Below are 8,730 nucleotides of genomic sequence, written 5' to 3'. Positions count from 1 at the left end.
ACACAAATCATTAAGGCTGGTCCATGGAAGCAGCAACCAACAGGCCAACTGCACACAAAGCATGCTAAATGGACTGATTCTTATATAGCACTTTTCTGTTCAAGCACTCAGAGCACTCTACTCAACATGTCTCATTCAGTCTGAGTTTAATATCTTGCCCAAGGATATTCGGCCATACAGACCAGAGCAGAAAGGGCTCAAATCACTGACATTCCCATTAGTGGTAGACCTGCTCTACCTCCTGAGCTACAGCCCCCCCACAGGAAGACTAAAGGGGTCCCATGTCCAGGACAGGTTTAGAGACGTCCTGGCTCCCCAGGCGTGACCTTCTCAACATTGGGGCTGCTGTGGCTCAGAAGGTACGGCAGGTCGTCAAGACACCAAACCCAGAGTTGCTCCCAGTACATTAATTGGTAGCGTGAGTATTTCAGTGTCAAGTTAAAAGGCGCTGATTAAAGTGCTTTTATGAACAGCTGGAGCTTTGAGTGAATAGAGTAGATAAGCACTATATAAGGACAGTTGATTTTAACGTGTCCACAGCAACCAACTTCCCATAAAGGAAGAAAACTGACTGGATTTTCGCCTCAGTTCTTTTCAGAAAGGATTCTTTTGAAATTCAAGGTAGGCTTTCATGCATCTTGACACCAAATTTGCCAGGTACCTGGAATGTTCAATAGCGCTGTTTTGTAGAGCAAAATAAAGTAGATGCCGCTCCTTCCTCTACGGGCACCTTCATTTTCTTCCGTAGCCCTCTGAAGCCTGTGAAAACCAATCTGTTGCTGCTGGAATGCAATTTAATCCAATGATTTTTATATATATAAAGAGAACTGAAAAATGAACTTATTTTTGGTCACCACATAGCATAATTGTGTTATAAGTACTTTGATTGGGGCTATTTTTACTGCAGTCATTGGGCTAACCCCTGCCAGCAATGACTGAACTTTCCCTGGTTGCTGGGAGTGTACAATTGCAAATCTCTGAGGGGACTAAGTAGTACCATGTGAATGATGGTGATTGGCTGTTTATTAGATTCAAAGGTGGTATTACTGCCAGTGATATTGAGCCTGGCAAAGAGGCTCTCTGCAGTACGCTACTCAGGAGAGAAGAAAATAACAATAAAAATACAAGGAATCTCTGTGTGCAGCAGGAAGCTCTAAGTAGTTAATGAGGAGGTTTATTTTGTTCTGACTAGAGCATCTTTTTCAGAGTAACCTTTTATTTTTATGTTTTTTTTTACCCTCAGGTGTGGGTAATGACTAAGTACCATTAATTTGAGCAGTGACAGGAGCGGTTAAGATTGGAGCGCAGACATTAGTATGGAGATAGGACGCCTTAACTCAGAGCAAAAGTGCTAAAGGGAGGAACATAATTTGCTGCACTCGCTAACACATTCATACACACATTTTCTATTTGCTCCTTTGTTTATGTATTGGCTTCCTGATGAAATGTGTTATGTAACACCTTTTTTTAATAGTCTCACCTAAACACAAGTAATTTGCATTTCTCTGTGTTTTGCAGTTTTTTCTCCTCCCCTCAGGAGTTTTATCTCTATGCAAATATACAGATTCAAACTTAGAAAAATAACAAAGACTGCAAAGAAGAAGAAAATCACCATATTAAGCATTGTTTTTCTTTTGATTGTACATTATCTGCTTTTTTAAGCTCATGTCTGGGCTCTTAAGAACCGGCTCGCTCACGGCTGTGACAGCAAACATGAGGTGAAGCTTTCTGAGCGGTGAACCAGTGCACCACATCGTCAGTAATGAGGAATTAAACTGGGTCCAGCAGCAGTTCCTATCTGCGTGTTTTATCTTTCTCCCACTTTGACTGTTTTAACGGCTCTCCTTCACGTCGCTGCTTAATGCGAGGAAGAAAAATGGTCACCAACAAGGTCGCGTTATTGATGGCGCTGACATTTGTGGTTACACCTTTCAAGTATGTGGGAATATCAGTTTTCTGTCCACTGAGGCTCCACTCTTTTTCCGCTGGCATACAGCGGAAGCACGCAGCCACCGCGTCGATTCACGCTATCCCTCCAGCTGAGAGCAGAAATCTTAAACCATCATTTACATCCCTCGCCGCGTGCATTTTGAGGCATAAGTGTGAAGAGACGAGGCCGGCTCCATTAATTAGGAGCACGGCACCGTTAAAATGGATCTGTGGGGAAGGATGGTGATACTTGCTCCTTGCAACCTGCCCACTGTCCTCCCACGGTGCCGGTGATTAATGATGTCAGACGTATCAGGGGGGCCCTTATCAGACATGGACGCTCCCACCAAACAAAGCCAGGGTTAGGAGCTCGATGTTTAACTGATGAAGTGGGACTGATGGCAAGGGGGAAGCAGAGAGCTGCTGTGAATGCTAATGACCTGTGGCATCGACTGTTAGATGAGCACCGAAGAACAGCAACCGTTCGGCTCCCCGGGTTAGTGCTCCAACTGTGATGTGTATGATTTTGCTGTGCAGCACGGATTCTGGGATTTTCCTGGAATGCACAGTGGTGGACATTCAGATCATTTACATGAGCAGCACTAGGGAAGAAATAAGCTTCAGTTTTGTCTGTGAAGGTTCTCAGTCATCCAGGTCATCGTAGTCAAAGGAGCTTGCAAAGAAAAGCGTCTGGACTTCTTTAAGTTGCTTGAAGACGTTTCACCTTCATCCGAGAAGCTTCTTCAGTTCTAAGGTCAAATGGTGGAGAGTCCCAGATATAAACCTAGTGGGAGTGACCCCCCCACAGAGGGACAAAAGGACCCCCTGATGATCCTCTAATCGCCTGAGCCAAGGTGGGAAACTGGGCGTGGGTCCCAATCAGCCAGAGTTTCGGGTGAGTTCATTGTGAAACCTGGCCCCACCTTATCATGCAAATTCCTGAGGTCAGATGGCCCAGGATGTGAGTGGGCGTTAAGGTGTCTGGGAAGGATCTCAAAACTGGATTATAGATGGCAGAGAGTTGGTGTCGTAAACCCCGCCTCTGTTCAAAGATGGTCGCTCACAGTGGACATAGATGCTTCTTTCACTCCTCTTTCAAACCATCTGTCCTCTCTGTCCAAAATGTGAACATTGGCATCCTCGAAAGAGTGACCTTTATCCTTAAGATGCAGATGGACAGCTGAGTCTTGTCCTGTGGAGGTGGCTCTTCTGTGTTGTGCCATGCGCTTGTGAACCCACGCCCAGTTTCCCACCTTGAAACGTCTTCAAGCAACTTAAAGAAGTCCAGACGCTTTTCTTTGCAAGCTCCTTTGACAAGCTTCAGTTTTAATTAAAGGCCCGACTGAAGTCCTTCCAGACCATTTTCAGGTGAATCAGATTTCATTTTGTTTAGAAATACACGAGTACAGGAGCAGCGCGGTGCTGGTGCGATTAGCCTGCCGTCTGTGTGAAGTTTGCGTGTTCTCCTCGTGTCTGCACGGGTTCTTCTGGGAACTCTAGATTCAGTCCCTCCAAGACATTTCTCCTAATTCCATCAGTAAATATTATCATGCACTTTCTGCATAATAACAGGTCTGTGATGCCCTTAGATGTCCACAGCTGGACAGACGGCACACTGAGTGGATGTTTGTCCTTTATCCAGGATGTGTTTTTGATGAGAGGTGTGGGTAACCTGTTGAGCGCGGGTCATACGCTTTGGGCTGTAGGGCGGCTGTATCTCGGGAAGGCTGGCGGTTTGATCCCTGACTGCTCCAGTCTGTGTGGGTAAGATACTAAACACAGAGTTTCTAAGGTGTTTATTGGAGTGAGAACGCTAAAGGAAAGCACTTCCCAAAGAAAAAAGGTGCTTGGGTGAATGAAGTATTCAGGCAGAGTAGAAAAATGCTATATATTCGTGTGCAGTTGTGAGTTATAGGAAGATGTAAGTGAGTCAGAACTGTGACTGCAGCCAGGCACCCTGGAGCCTGATCCCAGCGGTCACCAACCTTTTTTGCGCCACAGACCCGTTCATGTCCAACAATATTTTCACAGACCGGCCTTTAAGGTGTCGCAGATTACCTGTTATAAATACAACAAAATAAAACCAGAACCTGTACACAGGAAAAGAGAAACTGAGTTAAAAAAATAACGATAAAATTTCACAGCCGAGCCTCAACTCTCGCGGCCCGATACCAAACGACTCACAGCCGGCCCGTGGCCCGGGGGTTGGGCACCGCTGCTTTACCCTATAGAGGACCGTTTAGCACGTTGGATAACAAAATGTGAAAATGTCTGTAATTCCTAAAGAGTTGAGCAAATAATTTTGTTAAACTGCTTGAATTGAAGGTGAAAGTCTGCACTTACAACAATCAGATTTTAATTGTTTGATTTTTAATTGTCACTTCTGCAAAAACAGCTGGATCTAACTGCCTTTTTAATCACAGTGCTGCAATAAAAGTTAAGGAAATTATTGATTTCTTTTAGTGCCTGTTAATGGTTTTTTTAGTATTCAAAAAGAAGAGACATGAATCAGGTTTAGGGGCATCAAAGCTGCACTTATGCACGTGATTGTGGAGGAAATGCATTTAGTTATTCTGCATCACTGGAAAAATGAGTGAGGACCTGAATGTTGTTTAATGGGATACATTTAAGTAACGATCATATCACGTTTGATGGAGCCACAGAGATCAATAAGACAATCTCTGTGTCCAATCAAAGTCTAATCTTTGTCAAGTTATTTAAGTTATCTCCTGCTGATCTGATATCTGCACTGATGTACTTGCTTTCGATTTGATCGCCCATTTCACGAAGGAACTGTGTGAGGCCTGGCATGGAAAATATAATCAGGTCTATCAGCTCCAGCTAAAAGAGAAGGAGAAAGAGGAAGATGGGAACCTCTTGTCTTCCTGACGATCTGCCACTACAAAAGGTGGCTTCTCTCCTCCGTGCTCACGTTGCTATCTCTGATGCAACAAAAATAGAAAACTGTAGAGGATATAAGACACTTATGTGTTATTAAGCTGTGGGGGGCGTCCAATGAAGCGGGAAGGCGCAGCCGTTATGCCAGTGGACGCTCTTGGAACACATCAAACAGAAATTTGCAATTAAAGGTAAAGAAATAAGTACTTTACACGTGGAAGGCTACTGCAGCGGTTACCATCATCATATTTGCTGTTTGAGTTCGAGTAAGAGTAGTGTAATATGCTACAATAAAATCCACTTTACTTCCAGAGATCAAAGAAAGCAACACACGAAGATCATTTGAATAAAGTCCTTTGAGAACATGGAGTAAACACCACCTACAGGAACACATTCTTTTCATGTTGGAGAAGAAAGCACAGGATGTGCGCTTTAAAGCTTTACGTGTAAGAAACGTATATAAACAGGGAGGCTTAATTTGTTTCTGCACGGCACCTTATTTGCCCGAGGCAAATGTCAAGAATTCATACAAGCCTGCAAATTAATACTTAATGACTGTCATTTATTTGCTATTCTTCTACTATCCTGGGAAATGTGTGGGGATGTTTGACAGAAAGCACAAATCACAGTGTGTAATTTGACCGAGCTCTTATGAGAAACAGGAGCACAAAGTTGATTGCTCGTTGATTGTTTCTGCATAATTGTGATTTGGACAGGGCTGAAATATCTCGACTGCTGTTTGATGAATTTAAATTTTGTAAAGATATTCCGTAGGGGGGGGCAGGGTTCAGGTGGCGGAGCGGTTCGATACCCGGCCTCTCCGTTTATCCAAGTGTCCTCAGTCGAGACGCCGCATGGCAGCTCTGCCGTCATTGTTGCTTGGGGTGAGTACGTGAATGAGAAACATATTGTAAAGCCGTTTGTAGAGCCCAGTGAAAGCTGTGCAGACTGTTTACATTAATCACCCAGGATGGCTGAATATCTACTCTCTGCTTCAGTGATCTCCTGACTCTTTCTCTGGGCTCTGAGAAAGACCAAAGTAGAGGAAAAGCCTATTTTTATTAATGCAAAGATCTATTTTTGCTTTTCTATCCTTGCGCTACAATCCACAGACGTGTATCCATCTGGCATAATTACTAGACCTCAAGTCAACTATGCGTACCTGTGGCTGTGGGTCACTTCCAATAAAATAGCTCGAGGCTGGAGTGAAATGTGTCCATCAAATGTTAGACTTTATTAACGAGCCCACATGTTGACACAGGAAAGAATCCCCACCTTCTAAAGGGGAAAGGCTTCCTTTTATACTCTACCTGATTCAGGTGAGCATCTGGAATAGACCAAGTCTGGGGGTCAGCAAATTAAACGAAAACATAAACCTCCCCATAAGAAAACATCAAGCACAATATAACACATCATAGACATAATTAGATTTGTAACAATCCTATAAATAAGTCAATAAAATATTGACTTCACACACTTCTATATACATTAAAGCACCTTAACCACACCCCCCTAGCCTGGCCGCTGGTTCGCTCCAGGAGCTCATAAGCAGGAGATTGAGCTGCTTTTACTCTTCTGCTCCACATCCTGCAAAAGAAGCAACCAGGAAAGGTGAGCGCTGTCACCACTTCTCTTTTTACATATCCAAATAATTTAAGTTACAAACAAATGATTAAACGTGAACAGCTCTAACTCATCCCGACACAGGTCGGATGGCCAGTCCCCCGGGCTCTTCACCTTTCACGAGCAGTCACTTAAATATTAACCCAAATAACCCTAATAAAGACTCACTATCAACCAATGTGTGATTTCCTTCATTATAGTTTTTAATTCCCAACCAGTCAGTCAAGAAAGGCTAATGGAACTCCTGGTCTCCATTACAAAAAGGCACATATAATGTATGAAAAAGCACTACAGGGTGTCTAAGGCTACATACGTGGTAAAAATGTTAATGTTTTAATTCGATTTCAACATTTTAAGTTAGTCATTGTATTGGCTGCAGGTGCAAATGTCACAGTTAAAGCTTCTACTGGTCAGAACTAGAAGAGTGCTGAACAAATCCTACTGTAGTAAGTTTCCAGGCGTGTAAAATAAGCAATGAGTAGCCTGAGTTCTTCTACCATTATTACACTGGGGTCAAAAAGTGTCACCAGAGGTTTACGACTTTTCTCATGTCTCACGGCCCCAGTGTGGCACCTGTGAAGAGACACTAATGTTTCTTCTGACGGTGCTACGAGGAGGTTAAAGTGAAGATTTGTAGTAAAAGTGTAAAGAAGGCTGTGATTTATATACAGACATATATAAAGGCCTTAGTGGATGCTTCTTCATGAGACTCGTGTTTTTTTTTCAATCAAGGACCAAAAACAGGGGAAATGCATCATGACCAGAACATCAGCAACAGAGGACACAAACAGGAAGAAGAGGAATGAAATGAAACGATGAAAAAACCACAGTCTCTACAGACTGACGATATCCTCCTGCCATCACACACGAGGTGAGGCTGCAGGACAGCAAGCTAAAGGCCCCACGGTGCAGTCGAGTGCACATTATACATGTATTGTTACATACATTCAGTGAAATGCTCCAAAGTCACATCATCAGCTTACAGATGGTTTTGGCAAACAGAATATTTATGACAGAGGTAAGAAAAGCAGCCACGCGGCAGTCTGTCGCTGTGTGAGAATCCAGGCTCAGGGCTTCCACCACTTAAAATATTTGAGCAGCTGTCACAAAAGAAGCACCGTCAGGGATTAAAGTCATTCTGAACCTGAAAATACCTCCACGTGTGTTGGATGAATGGTAATTAAATTCGATATGGAAACGGTCACAACGGTGTGACTTTTAATGCAGCTCTATAATTACAATCTGAAATCAGCTCAACCAAATGGCTACACACATAAGATACGTTGTTAATACTACCTGCTGAACTTCTTCTTAACCTTTTCATCTCGAGGATTTTAACTTTTGCTTAAAATGACCTAAAATTGTTGGTTGGCACAACTGTCTAATGTAGTCGAGTCATTTCTTAACTGGAAATGAGTCAGTTGGATTTTGGCACCTGAATTTTGGAAAAAGTGGGTCCTAATTTTCAGACGGCTCTTTTTCCTAATTATTCATCTGGTTTTGAACAAACTGAACGTGTATGTTTTCTTATCATGCAACTGATCTTTATTTTTTATTCTTTTTAAATTTTCTTTCACATCCTCCTCTTTATAAGCACTGCGTCTCATAGAACATGCACCAAATGCAAAGGCAAGATAATTCTTTTCGGTACCACTTTACAATAAGGCTCCCCTTATAGATGCTAATAAATAGTTTATAGCTATATTATTAATTAATTTGTAAATGCATAATAAACCATTAATAATGGTTTATTATGCATTAGTTAAGGGTGAGAAAGAGGAAAAAAACTGACCGGTTTCTTGCCAAATAGTGAGCCAAATGTGTTCACCTATATATTTCATCTAGAGTTGCTATATTAAACATTTTAGACTAAGTTACTATCCTGTAAGCACAATCAGCATTTGTAAACATATTTTTTATCATATAAAATTGTACTTCAGAAATGCATTATAAATATCCACAACTATCAATCGGAGCTTTGTTGTAAAGTGTAAAGCATAAAACCATTTATTAATGAATAATAAATATTTATAAATGCCAAATGGGAGCCTTATTGTAAAGTGTAAAGCATAACACCATTTATTAATCACTAATAAACATTTATAAATGACAAAAGATAGCTTTGTCGTAAAGTTTAAAACATGTCAACATTTATTAAGGACTAATAAACATTTATAATTGCCAAAAGTGAGTCTTAAATGTATAATGTCACCATTTATAACACTTAGACCTAAATTACAATCAGTGCTTGAAATAACATTTAACTACTGTCAAAAATGG

Source organism: Mchenga conophoros, linkage group LG15, assembly GCF_057382185.1.
Source record: "Mchenga conophoros isolate Kocher_MC1m ecotype Shallow Benthic linkage group LG15, M_conophoros_male_GT1.1, whole genome shotgun sequence".
Classification (NCBI taxonomy): Eukaryota; Metazoa; Chordata; class Actinopteri; order Cichliformes; family Cichlidae; genus Mchenga; species Mchenga conophoros.
The sequence above is the reverse complement of the archived record's forward strand: the minus strand, read 5'-3'. Positions refer to the sequence as shown.